General features: G+C 38.0%; 1 non-coding gene across 1 annotated transcript; it reads right to left on the bottom strand.

The window, feature by feature from the left end:
• Positions 1–2,500: 2,500 nt before the first annotated feature.
• LOC127077777 (small nucleolar RNA R71) lies at positions 2,501–2,607 on the bottom strand. The gene has a single exon (XR_007787550.1). It is a non-coding gene; the product is annotated as a small nucleolar RNA R71 (small nucleolar RNA).
• Positions 2,608–15,104: the final 12,497 nt, after the last annotated feature.

Raw genomic sequence — 15,104 nt, forward strand, 5'->3', positions numbered from 1 at the left:
ATTTGTAATCAGTTTGGTTATAGTGGAGATCCCTTTGAAGTGAAAGGGGACTGGACTACTCTCAAGTTGTAAGAGGAACCAGGATAACTACTTGTGTAATTGATTTTACTTTCCTTGCTTCTGTAATTAAATATTCTACTACTGTCAACTTTGATCCTCCAAGTCAGATTCTGGTTCAGAATCTCATAAGGACCTTTAGAAGCTATCCAAGCTTTTCTGAGTTAGACTTTGAACTACGTTTTTAGTATCTGTTTGAAAGCTATCATAATAAGAAGAATAAAAATCTCAAAGGATAATAATCCAACACAATTCCCCCCCCCCCCCCCCCAAATCTTGTGTTTTTCTCACCTTTAGTTAGCATCAGAGCAAGGTCTGTGCTGAACACTTAATAGTGGTGCAGAAAAGATCCTGAGAAAAATACTTCCTTCCTTATCATGGGTGATTCTGAAGCTTAATCATATCGTTCTGGTGATGGTGGTCAGAGTTCAAAACCTAATCCTCTTGGTGTTTTTAATCATGATTATAGTACATCTAAAAGGAATAACTATATTTCTAGACCTCCAACATTCAGTGGATACTCCACCGAATTTGAATGGTGGAAAAGCAAGATGTACACACACATCATAGGTCTTGATGATGATTTGTGGGACATTCTTGAAGATGGTATTGATATTCATGTGAACGGAGTGGGAATGGTAGCTGATAGAAAAACTGTTCTAAAGAAGATTTACAAAAAACACCAGAGAGTGAGAGGCATTCTTGTTGACATTTTTCCTTACTCTGAGTACATAAAGATCTTTGAAAAATCTACTATCAGAACTATTTTTGAATCTTTGTGTGCTACTTATGAAGGAAACCAGCAAGTCGAGGAAGTCGAAAATAAAACTGAATATCTTAAAAGAGATCATATTGCTCAAGTATATAAAGTTCCTGATAAACCCTTGAGTGAGCATGAAATGGCTCTCCAAGAGTTTATCATAACTTATTTTCAAAGAACTAAACTTGCTTCCATGATCTATGGGTACAATGAGAAAAGTTTCACTCTAAAGGATCCAACTTGACAAAAACCCTCAGACCCCTCTTCTTCAAGCACTGCTCAAAAAAGGCCGAATACTTATTTTGTGTTTGTTGTTAACAATGTCAAGGTTCTGAACCAGTCAGAACCTAAGAGGGATGAGTCACAGGTTCTGAAGAAAATTGAACCCAAAACTCTCAATTCAAAGGTCAAAAGTTCTAAAAAACCAGAACCTAAGACTCTCAAGTCAGAGGTTTTGAAGAAGCCAAAACTCATGACTTTTGGATTAAAGGTTCTAAAAGTTTTAGAAGCCAAAGCCAAGACTTATCCAAGACAAAAAAATTTATAAACAAAAAGTATGAAATAAGTCTAGATCCTACTATAAGGAAAAATCTCAAAATAAGAGAAAGCCAGTCAGAACTAACACTAAACGACCCATAAGAGTATGGGTACCTGTAACACCCTAAGCCTGTCATAAATTAGGACTTATTTGTATTCAAAAAATTGTTTTGAAGTTGTAACTTGTTAAGCTACAACATGGATTTTATGGTTTCGAAACATGACATGGGCTGCACAAAAGTGAGTAATGTTTTTAAGTAAATATCTCCTTCGAAAAATATTTAAAACCAAAATGAAGTGCCGAGTTTTACCTGAGTCCTAGAGGTATACCGAAAATCACATTTCGGTCTCATTTTTATTAAGTATTTTTAACCCAATTTAGTTTTATTCACGTTATAGACTTCTTCTCATCTAAATCCATCGCCTTAAATTTACATAGCAACGGTAGATAGCGGTAATATTGACTATTGTTCTTTGTGGGTTCGACATTCTTTTATATATCCCGATACATTCTGTGCACTTGCAGGAAGCATCAAAGAGAAGGAACACATCAAGTTTTAGCGCCGTTGTCGGGGAGAAGTTTAGTCAATATCGTAACTCTATTGTTGAGCTGTATATATTAGGGAAATACTTTTACTTCTACTCATCGGTTGTATGCGAAGCACTCTCTAAAAAGGAGACGAGTTAGAAGAATCAATTGACGTAGTAAAGCATTTTATTTGTATAAAACAAAGGATTGAACAATACCGAGCCACATTTACTCCTATGGATGCAACAGATACAAAACCTCTTAAATTCTACGTCGTTCCGTCTCAGGATGAACCACACTCAATTATTGTTCCACCTGTAATCTAGACGTACAATTTCGAATTGAAACCGTCTCTACTGCAAATCGTACAACAAAACCAGTTCTCTAGAAATCCCACTGAGGACCCAAATCTTCATTTGTAAGTGTTTGTACAATATGCAAACACATTAAAGAGTAATGGTGCCAATCCAGATGTCATTCAATTATGTTTATTTCCGTTTTCCCTGAGAGATAGAGCCAAAGCATGACAACAGTCTCTACCTACAAACTGAATCACTCATTGGAATGAACTTAGGAGGTTATTCTTAGCCATATATTTGCCACCAAGCAAGACAGTAGTGCTGATAAATCATATAACTACATTTAAACAAACCGAAGGAGAATCGCTTTTTGATGCATGGGAAAGATATAAAGATATGACAAGACTATGTCCTCATCACAGATTAGAACAATAGATTATCATCCATACCTTCTATAATTGTCTCCTATACAACACAAGAATGACCATAAACGCTATGTTGGCATAGCCTTAATGAACAAACCCTTCGATGAAGCATACCAGCTTATCAAAAACATGGCCCAGGATCATTACCAATGGGGAACTGAATGAGTTCAAGTCGAGAAAACCCAACAGAAAAGAGGAATGTTCAAAGTTAATGAAATTGATCATGTAAATGCTAAAGTTGAGGCACTTTCCCAAAAGATCAACAACTTAATTATAACCACTCCAACCATCATGGCTACTGTAGACCCAAACTGTGAAATTTGTGGATTCCAAAGACATATAGCCACTGATTGCCAAATATTGACTGGAACTGCACCCGTCAAGTTAACTATGCGCAAGGAAATCCCTATTCTAACACCTATAATCCTCAATGAAGAAATTATCCCAACTTTTCCTACAAGAACAATAACATATTGTTTGCACCAAGCCCTCCCTTTCCAACCCTCCAGGTTTTAAAAAAGGAGCCCCTCCCGATCCTCCTGCTCATAGAAAGTCAAACTTAGAACTCATGATGGAGAACTTCATCACAACTTAGACCCAGCGGAACAAAGAGTTCATGAATCAAAACATTCATACTAACGAATTGGTAAAAGAATTGGTGAACAAGGTTGAAGCCATGTGTACACATAACAAGATGCTTGAGACCCAAATCTCTCAAGTTTTCCAGCAACAAGCGGCTACTGCCACTCCTATTGGCACATTTCCAGGCCAACCTCAACAATATCCTAAGGGCCATGCAAACACTATCACACTACGAAGTGGGACATAGTTAGATGGACCAATAGAACTAAGAGTTGAAAACCCTGCGATGTATAGAAGAGTAGAGGAGGAGCCTGAGAAAGTTACTAATGAAAATCAAGTAGGAAAACCAATAGCTAGTAATTAAGAGACTATCACTACTAAAGATGTTGTTGAGAAAGAAAAACCTTATGTACCTGCACCTCCTTATAAATCAAAGATACCATACCCTTAAAGACTAGCCAAATCTAAGAATGATGATCAGTTTAAGAAATTTATCGAGCTCCTAAAGGAACTTCATGTCACTATACCTTTCACTGAGGAAATTACTCAAATGCCCTTATATTCTAAGTTACTAAAAGAGATCTTGTCAAATAAGAAGAAACTTGAAGGTGACGAGACAATGGCACTCACTGCAGAGTGTAGCTCCATTATCTGAAACAACATGCCACCCAAATTAAAAGACCCTGTGTGATACGGTGAACTTACTTTGTGTTTTTGCTTTGAAAAGCAATGTTGCGAATAGCAAGAGTCGCCACCGACTTTTCTTTTATCCAATAAGGAAAGGCGGAAAAGAACAGGAAAGACCTTGATTAGATTTTGAGTTCGGGAGGTACATTATACAAAGGGAAGGTGTTAGCACCCTTTGTATCCATGGTTATCCATGGGCTCTTAATTGCTTAACTCACTTATGTTTTCCTTGTTTGAGAAAGTGTTTGAGAAATGTGGTATGTTTAGAAAATATTTTGAAAGGAGAGTTTAACTTTGTAATGATTCTTGTACGAATGTATACAAAGTGTTTATCTCGTTTGATTTTGAAAGATGTTTAGAAAAATATAACTCAGCGATGATTCTGGTGCGAATGTATACCAAGTGGTGATTTTCTAAAAGATGTTATGAAAAGTGTGAGGTGTGAAAAGTATTTTAAGCTGTGAGCAAGCATTTAAGAGTTATACCTAACCAAGGTCTTTATAGGTATTTCCTATCCTTAGGAGGGTAAAACTGTCCTTACTATTGAGAAGTAAGTAGTCTTATCCTTTGGATGTAAAGGGACATCGTGGGGTCGTCGATTGGTCATTGAAGGCAACATTTGTAAGGATACCTTAGCATTCGAAGGGACAATCATCATTTAATCGTAGGCTACAACGAAGGGTCATCGAGGGACAAAGTCATATATTCGAAGGCAACGTTCGAGGGACAAGGTCATATATTCGAAGGCAACGTTCGAGGGACTATGATTTATCTTGTAGGGACATTGACCTTTTGATCGAAGGGACTATGACTTATCTGTTTAGGGATGATGATGATTTAATCGAAAGGGTCTTTGCTAAGGGTATCCCCACATTCGCGGGACATGACCGTAATATCGTAAGGCAATAAAAAGAGGGATAAGATCATGTATTCGAAGGCAATGTAATTAGCCAAGTAATCAGAATAAATCTCCACAATGGTATCCCACAAATAAAGTGGAATACCAAGCTATCTCTTCAAGAATCATGGGAGCCCTTACAAAACTCAGCAAACATGTTAGAATAACGGGATGGGGTGCAATCAAGAGTTGCACCGAACAAAAGAATCATAGCACTAATAGTGTCAGACAAACAGCGTGTAAACGCAATAGAAAACATGTCAAACAAATACAGAACAGATCAGAATGCAAACAGAAAAAATTAACTACTCTCATGTTCGCTACTGCCTCGCCTAGCGAACCCCCGCTACATGTTCGCTTAGCGAGGTGCTAGCGAACGACTGCGGGTTCTGGGTTCTTCTTTGATACTGGTACGATTTCGGAAACCCCAAACCCTATGGCATCCATTACAGAAATTACGTGATCGAATATTCAAAGTATTGTTTTACACATTTATGCACATATAAACCCACATGCAAAACCTAATGATATTCGCCTTTCCAAATTCAACCATAATGCCTCATACATTTAGAAATTTCAAATTGGGAGCATAGAGTAGTGGGAATAGGGAAAACCTGATTGGAGGGATCGGATGAAATTGAATTTGCACCGTTGGGTTTGCAGGGCAATCTTAGGGTTTATGCCTGATAGGGTTGGTGGAGGTAACCTTTGTGCAGATGAGTTCTCTGAATTAGCTTCTAGGGTTTTCTCCCTTGTTTTTCTGATCTCTCCTCCTCCTTTTTCACATGAAGTTCTGGAATTTATAGCTGATTTTTTGTGTCTTGGTGGGCTCAGACTGAAGGCAATTCAGGCCCATAATTTTTGTATATCCGCAAGCTTCGTTAGGCGAGTGAGCTAGCGAAGGGTTCGCTAGGCGAACACTCAGCGAGTGTTCCAGCGAATGCTCCCAGACTTGGATAAAAGCATAGCTAGTACTTACTCGCTAGGCGAGCAGCTAGCGAGCAGGTAGCGAGCATTCCAGTAGCAAAATCAACAAGGTTCGCTGGAGCGAAGGAGAAAGCGTGGGCTTCGCCTAGTGAAGGTTTTGCTCGCCTAGCGAGCATGACAGTTCAGGTCATCTTCTGGATTTGGTAGCCTGTGCGCTGGATCTTTGTTCCTTTGAAAAATGAATAGACCTCTGTTGAAAGTATAAAAACTAACAGGCAAATTTTGGGGTATGACAGCTGCCCCTGTTCAATATTCTTAAACCGAGAGAATTAGAATGGTATGTACGCCATTCGTGATCTGGAGGTGGAAGATTATTGAACACTTAGAATGCCCCGAAAATTTGCACTTGTTAATTAAAGGATAGTCTTGAGGAGATGGGCTTAAAGATGCCATCCAGAAAGTTTGATGATGAGAGCTTCCGAGTGCGTCGTATATTAGACCACATCTGGAGACATGGGTGTCACACTGAGTCGTACGCGAGACTGTACAATGAGTCATCCATTAGGTGATATTAGGGTGAGCTGAACCTGATGAGACAAGGGTCAGAATGGGTCAAAAGCTGGACCGTATCTGAGTTGCAGAATGAGTCGTCCCTTAGGCTGGCGACTTCCCTAGGGATGAAAGATCAGAATGAATCATACGCTAGATGTATCTGAGTTGCAGAATGAGCCGTCCGTTAGGCTGTATCTGGAGAAATAAAGATCAGAATGGATCGTACGCTAGATCGTATCTGAGTTGCAGAATGAGTCGTCCATTAGGTTGTATCTGAGATAAAAAGTAGTCGTACGCTAGACTACATTTCAGAATGTACCGTACGCTAGGTAGTATCTGAGTTAGCAGAATGAGCCGTCCGTTAGGCTGTATCTGGAGAAATAAAGATCAGAATGGATCGTACGCTAGATCGTATCTGAATAGAAGAATGAGTCGTCCATTAGGCTGTATCTGAGATAAAAAGTAGTCGTACGCTAGACTACATTTCAGAATGTACCGTACGCTAGGTAGTATCTGAGTTAGCAGAATGAGTCGTCCGTTAGGCTGTATCTGGAGAAATAAAGATCAGAATGGATCGTACGCTAGATCGTATCTGAGTTGCAGAATGAGTCGTCCGTTAGGCTGTATCTGATGATAAAAAGGGGTAGTCATACGCTAGACTACATTTCAGAATGTACCGTACGCTAGGCAGTATCTGAGGGGATGAGTATCCAAATGGGTCGTACGCTAGACCGTATTGGAACAATTGAAGGAGCCATACGTTAGGCTGAATCAGAATGAGCCGTACGTTAGGCTATATCTGATAATATTTGTATATGTTGTATTTGCAATAAATATCTGGGATGGGCTTAAAGATGCCATCATTAGGAGGATATCAGAATGCTTGTCAGAATAAATATTCATATGGATTATATCTGAAAAATGTATCTGAACCTTGAATGTAATTGATAAAGATCCGTCTGAATGAATCTTCATTTTGACTATATCAGGAGGATAATTAACCTGAAAAAAGTTAGCTTCATGCCATGTTATGATGCATGAGATGTTTTATGCTCTTGAAAATAAATGCGAACATTGCATGCATGCATATGCTGTGAAATGATGTATGAATGAATTATGTGTCTGAAATTTTTTGCCATGGGGAAATAAATCCCGATATTCTGGTTGGAGATATTTGTATTGATGTCCCTTTCTTAACTGGGGATATTCGATTTCTGTCTGATGGTAGAAATATTCAACAGAACCTGACTGGGGATAACAAAGATGACCAGTCTGTCTAGTAGTGCCAATTTCTTCGGGGAATAACTGGTTTTGCTGGGGGACAGGATTTGCAACCGGATCTGTTGGAAAGCATGGTTAGACCTTATCCTCGATCCTAAAGTCTTTTAGTAATTGCTATTTCTATTTTATGCATGTTTTTTTTCCGGCAAACATCAATCATATTCACATGCATATATTAATTCGAATTAAATCAATGGACGTTTATGCAAACAAAACGGAGAAAGTAAAACAAAAGTATCTTTTTGGAAATAAAATTGTATTGATTTTGAAAGAGGGCCTATAAACAGGAAATTTTAATACAAGGAGACAGAAATCCTAGTAAGAGGAAATTGTCAAGAAAGCAAAGAAAACAGCTATGAGAAAAAGTCCTATTGATTTAAATTCTGCTACTGCTATTATGTCTTCAAGCATCTCATCCCTTGTTGTCGGATAGGAGTGATTGGCTTGCTCAGTCCCTTTGGCTTTAGTGAGGCTGATCGAGAACGGGACATAGTCATACGCTTTTATCCCTAATTTTTGCCTGAACCCTTTTGGTTCGCCGAGATGCCCTTACTTTTGCCTAGATACGTCGACCTAGCGGGTCTCTTTTATGCGTAGTATTTTTTAACTATGTCCGCATTCACGGGATGCGGGAAATCTTCGCCATCCATTGTAGTAAACATCATGGCTCCACCATAGAATACCTTCTTAACTACAAATGGCCCTTCGTATGTGGGAGTCCATTTGCCTCTAGGATCACCTTGTGGTAGAATGATACGCTTTATCACCAAGTCGCCGATTTGATACACCTGTCTCTTGACTTTTTTATTGAATGCCTGGGTTATGCACTTCTGATATATCTTCCCATGACAAACAGCCACAAGTCTCTTTTCATCAATCAAATTTATCTGATCGAGTCGAGTCTGAATCCATTCATCTTCATCCAAGCCTGCATCTTTCATAATTCTTAGAGAGGGAATCTGGACTTCCACTGGTAATAAATGCGAACATTGTTATGATGCATATGCTGTGAAATGATGTATGAATGAATTATGTGTCTGAAATTTTTTGCCATGGGGAAATAAATCCCGATATTCTGGTTGGAGATATTTGTATTGATGTCCCTTTCTTAACTGGGGATATTCGATTTCTGTCTGATGGTAGAAATATTCAACAAAACCTGACTGGGGATAACAAAGATGACCAGTCTGTCTAGTAGTGCCAATTTCTTCGGGGAATAACTGGTTTTGCTGGGGGACAGGATTTGCAACCGGATCTGTTGGAAAGCATGGTTAGACCTTATCCTCGATCCTAAAGTCTTTTAGTAATTGCTATTTCTATTTTATGCATGTTTTTTTTCCGGCAAACATCAATCATATTCACATGCATATATTAATTCGAATTAAATCAATGGATGTTTATGTAAACAAAACGGAGAAAGTAAAACAAAAGTATAGCTAGTACTCAGCGAATGCTCCCAGACTTGGATAAAAGCATAGCTAGTACTTACTCGCTAGGCGAGCAGCTAGCGAGCATTCCAGTAGCAAAATCAACAAGGTTCGCTGGAGCGAAGGAGAAAGCGTGGGCTTCGCCTAGTGAAGGTTTTGCTCGCCTAGCGAGCATGACAGTTCAGGTCATCTTCTGGATTTGGTAGCCTGTGCGCTGGATCTTTGTTCCTTTGAAAAATGAATAGACCTCTGTTGAAAGTATAAAAACTAACAGGCAAATTTTGGGGTATGACACCCTGGTAGTTTTTCTATTCCTTGTGTAATAAACATGTTTGTCATCGACAAAGCACTATACGATCTCGGAGCTAGCATCAGTTCGATGCCTCTTTCTATATGTGAAAAACTAAAGCTAGGAGACTTAAGACCTACTAGAATGTCCCTCAAATTGGAAAATCGTTCTGCTAAATACCTTTTAGGAATGCTGGAAACTATTCCAGTTCACATTATCCAATTCTATATCCATATGGACTTCATTGTAATTGATATAAAGGAAGACTCTAATATACCCATCATCTTAGGAAGACCTTTCTTGGCTACAACTGATGCGATAATAGATGTAAAACTAGGGAAGTTAACATTTGAGGTAGGAGAGGAGAAAATCAAATTTATCCTTTCCTAGTTTCTAAAAACCCCAGCTATAGATGACACTTGTTGTTTTATAGACATCATTGATGAATACATAAAAGAGTTAGCATCTGACCCTCCACAACCAATTATAGAATTAGTAGAACTTCCAGCCGAAGAAATGTTAGAAGAAGACGAGGATGAATAACATCGCCAATATGCTGATGATATTCCAAGGGAATGCTTAGCACTTACACCTGACCCTATGCCAAGCCCTAAGAAGCCATCAATAGAACTTAAGGTATTACCCAAGAATCTAAGATATTGGTTTCTTGATAAACGGCTTGATCGCATGATTATAGTTAGTGTTGGTCTTAATAAAGAAGAAACTGAGAAACTCTCTATGGTATTGAGAAAATATCCTATAACTTTAGGCTATAACATTTCTGATATAAAAGGGATAAGCCCCTCTGTGTGCATGCACATACTTATTCTAGAAGAGGACTCTAAATCCTCTAGAGAGCATTAGAGGAGGATCAATCATATCATGAGAGATGTAGTTAGGAAGGAAATGCTAAAATTACTCGATGCTAGAATAATCTATCCAATCTCAGACAGTCAATGGGTTAGCCTGGTGCATGTCGTACCTAAGAAATGAGGTGTAACAGTTGTTAAAAATGGAAAGGGAGAATTTGTAGCTAAACACATATAAACTGTATAGTGTATGTTTATAGATTACAGAAAGCTAAACAAAGCAACTTGGAAGGAACATTTTCCCCTTTCTTTCATTAATCAAATGCTTGAACATTTAGCTAGACACTCGAACTTTTGCTATCTAGACAGATACTCAAGATTTTTTGAAATTCCAATTCATCCAAGTGACCAAGAGAAGACTGGTTTTACATGTCCTTATGGAACTTTCGCTTACCGTGGAATTCCATTCGGATTATGCAATGATCCCACAACCTTCTAGCGATGTATGATGGAAATATTCAAAGACTTCCTAGAGGATATCATGGAAGTTTTTATGGATGATTATTCCGTACGCGAATCTACTTTCGAAGGATGACTTGCTAACTTAGAAAAGGTATTGGAAAGGTGCGTGAAAGTCAACTTAGTACTAAATTGGAAAAAATGCTACTTCATGGTGAAAGACGTAAAACAAAAGCGTTGGGTGGGAGGCAACCCACTGATTTCTTTTCATTTTTCCTTATCCAAAATAAATAAGCGGCGAAATTTAAACATTGTTGAACATTTCACTAACTTTATTCATGTTTTAATTTTTTTCAGGTCACCTACATTCTCCTTAGCATAATTTTTGCACTAATAAATTATTTGAGAATGTATCACATTGACAACATGAGGATAACTTTCATGGAAGATGCCCAAATAAGGCATTATGAATTCTTATCTCAGATGACCATCTCACTGACCCGTTATCTAAATTTTCAGTGCCTAGCCACATTAGGAGTCAGAGATAGTGTTAGATATATGTTTAACCAGATTAACTAGGATCAGTTCTTAGTTTCCAAACATCCAACTTCCTAGAACATCAGCTTAGAGTTTCTAAGTTATTTCCATTATAACCCTTAATGAGGACTAGGACATAATAGAGGCTTAACCACCTTTAGGCTATTCGTACATGACCATCGCTCTAACTACCGAGAACTAACTGAGTTGTTAGGATTTAGCATGGACCTCATGTTTTCACTGAGGCACCACCGATAACGATATGCAACATGAGCTAGATGATTTATGGGCTAACCTTACTAAGGAATTCCCACCTGACTATGAGAGAATGAACTCTACCATCATCCATAACCCGACCATTAGGTACTTCCAAATGGTCTTAGCTCAGACATTCTTTGGAAGGTGTGAAAACATGGAACCAGTTACTAAAGAATAATCATTCATCATATTCAGTGTTTTCCAGTCTCGCCCTATCAATTCGGCAACTTTCTTGCTTGCCAATTTTGATAAAACTGCTAACTCAACAAGAGGATCAATTTTTGTAGGCGGGACAGTCACCCACATAGCCTTAGCTTTAGACCTTCATAACCAAATAGCACACATAGTTCCTATCTCGGTCATGACTTGGTAGATATAAAGAACTGTTTGAATAGACAATTAGTAAGGCGAGAGGGCCCAAATGAATTCAAGATACTAATTGCTAATGAGGTTGTCCATCATTTTGTCATCCCGAATCCTGAAAGAACGAGTGTCCACAACCGTGAGAACTTGTTGTACTAATTAGAAGATTAGGGAGATACGCCAACATTACCTAGAACTCTTCCCGCTCCTAAATACCACAAAACTCCTCCATCAGATATTTCTTTGGCGTCTTCTTCTACAGGTCCACCACATGGGTATAATGTTGACTATGAGCTCAACTGTTTTTGACGAGAAGTTATAGATCTTCTCCATGCAATACAAGACCGATCTGATAAAGCGGCCGAACAAATGGACCACCTTTTCCAAGAATTATATTCCTTACAAAGAGCATTAGTTCAACCAGCTAGACACCATAACACATGAATTCTTTCCTTTTTCTCCCTTTCACGAAAACATTGAGGTCAATGTTGAGTTTAAGTGTGGGGAGGAAATATTTCCCCGTTCTTCTTCATTATTCTTTCAATTTTTCATTAAGTCTCCAATTTCTCATAATTATTTAGCCGTGTTTAAATTATAGTTGTCAAGCTATCAACGTTAAACAAAGCGCTACGTGGGAGGCAACCCACATAACTTTTATTATTCATTCGATTCAATTTGAATTTTTTCTTTTCTAACTTTGAATCTTGCTTTATTTGCTACTCTCATTTAGATTTATTTTAAAATTTTGCAAAAACCTACTCTAGTAATCATGATGTAGGCCCAAATGCAATCAAAAAGCCCAAACATTTCAGATAAACCCATGGAGCTCGCCACAAACTCATGGCATTCTCCACGAACATCATAATCATAAAAACCAAAATTTAAACCCATGGCATTCGCCACACATTTCATGGCGTTCGCCATGAAGCCTAGACGTGTAAAAGTATTAATTTAACCCCTTTTTGCCTTTCAAAATCCACATTCTTAAATTCTAACCACCCCTATTCACTCCTCCACTACACCCACTCATATTTACTTCCTCCCACTTCCCCAAAACCCTTCAAAATTCTCCCCTCTTCCAACTTTCACTCCACCACTTCTATTTAAACCAAACTCCACATTCCAAACTACATCTCTCACTTCCACTATTCTTACTTACATAAACCTTCCCCGACACAACAACTTTTACTTTCTTTTCAAGTTTTCAACAATGGCTCAAGGGAGAAATGGTGGATTCAAAGGTGTTATATTTCGGGAAGGAAGAGACGGATAAAGACAGCGGAAGTATATCAAGCTCTTCTGAACCGGAAAATTGTTCCGACCAGGTATGCTGACGATTCTTGCTTATGTGCTTTAGGATTGTTTGATAGTGTACATTTGATGCTAAATAAGCTAGGATTATCACACTTTTACTCACGAAAAGACCCTACCTACATTAGGCTCACACTAGAGTTTCTAAGCTTACACTCCTACACAAAACAGATAGGCACTACTAACACACCAGGCGCGGTTATGTTTCACATGTTTAACAGGGAATATGAGTTTAGTACGGATCAAATTGATGACATGTTGCAATTCCCGTATGGTGAGGGTGTAGCCTGTGAAGTCCCATTAGACACTCGATAGCACCAAAACACACTACATAGTTGATTCAGATTGCACATGTTTTACCATCCTTTTATTATCATTTCTATTGTTATGCTGATACTTTTCCTTGTTTTCCGGTACATGGCCTAGAATGGACCTTACTCGAAGAAACAAAGCAAAACAGAGGAAAAATAGAGAAAAATTAGTAAAATGTACACATGACGTTCAACATGGCATTCACCATAGAGGTATCCACGGGTAAGATGACGTGTCCCCCGTCCCAACGATCACAAAGACTGGGTCTGGCCATTTGGGGAACATGGTGGTCGCCATCCCTACACGGCGGTCGCCATCTTTGATTTTGGCGTTCTAGTAAAATAGAGTTGGAGACTCATCCCATAACCACCATTTTTTCCTCACACAAATGATGAAAGAGTTACATGCTTCCATGGGTCTAGTACTAGTATAAATAGGCCTTAAAGTTCATTGTTTTGATCATCGAAGCTTAGCACCAACATAAGCCATAAATTTAGTATCATTAGAGCTTTAATTCCTTACATCAAAGGGTTATCACATTTTGTTTGTGTATCAAGCTTGAAGAACTTTTATTTTGAGGTTATTTATCTTCCCGCATTTACATTCCGTCGAAGTTTATTTCCGTCTACACGCATTGTATCAGATTCAAGTCTCCGATTGGAGCAGGTTCTTATTTTATTCAGCTTTATTTACACTTTAATTGTCTTGTCAATTTAGTTTCCTTTCTTTATTTTTCCGCATTTTGTTTCACCTAATTTAATTTCTCCGCCTTTTCCTTTAAACCTCTTTATTTAAAACCGCTGTTATGTTTAATTCAAAATCTAAACCAAATGCCTTTTTATTTACCGTGATCATGTCTAGCTAATTTTTTTGTACTAGAATGTGAAGACCGTCATTAGACGGTACTCTGTCCGTTATTTCTTTGGGATTAAAATTTTGGGTTGTTTTGGTTTTAACATAATTTTTCCAGACTTAATCTAATATGTTACTACAAACATAGGATAGTGATAACGTCAGGTAAGATTGAAAGCCATGTGACACTAAAGATTTAAATTGGTTTTTTGGTTAGTAAATATCGCGAAAGCACTTTATTAATTACTTAGGGGGTTTAATGTTTCTAGAAGATGGTTTTAAAACTATTTGTGAACGCGGACGCCTATAGGGTTAGGACCCGGTCACCTGAGCGGAAGTTGGGGACCCTTTTTTATTTAAACTTACTAATCAAAATCACTTTTTCAATAGAGTAAAGAGTCTGATTCCTTAAAATAGGATTTACTGCTTTTAATGCAATAAGCATCGGTCATTTGTGACGATGGAAGATATAAATTAAGGAGTAAAATTTGGTTTTGAATATGCGAAAGTGACAGTTCCTATTTTATTGAATTCTTTTCAAGGTAGAAAATATTGGTTTGTATAGTAATCCTATTAGAAACAATCAAGAGTACTCTTAATTGATGTGAACCACATTATAATATTACTTGTCCGAATTTATTAAAATTTATTATTCCATCTTGTCCCATTCTTAATTATTTCACCTTAGATAAACATCGTAACCATTAGAAACGATAGATTTGACTATTTCTCTTTGTGAGATCGATATCTTTTAAAACTACGCGATAGACTGTACACTTACAGTTAGTTATTCTGATAGACTCATAATCTCGCGAACAAGTTTTTGGTGTCGTTGTCGGGGGCCAATTACGTCAAAATTTCGTAACTTTTTGTTACACCGTCTAGATTAATGCACCCAATCTCTATCACTATGCATCATCAAATTTTCTCTTATAATTACCGCTCTCAATATT

The sequence above is a fragment of the Lathyrus oleraceus genome, chromosome 4, assembly GCF_024323335.1.
Source record: "Lathyrus oleraceus cultivar Zhongwan6 chromosome 4, CAAS_Psat_ZW6_1.0, whole genome shotgun sequence".
In the NCBI taxonomy this organism is placed as follows: Eukaryota; Viridiplantae; Streptophyta; class Magnoliopsida; order Fabales; family Fabaceae; genus Lathyrus; species Lathyrus oleraceus.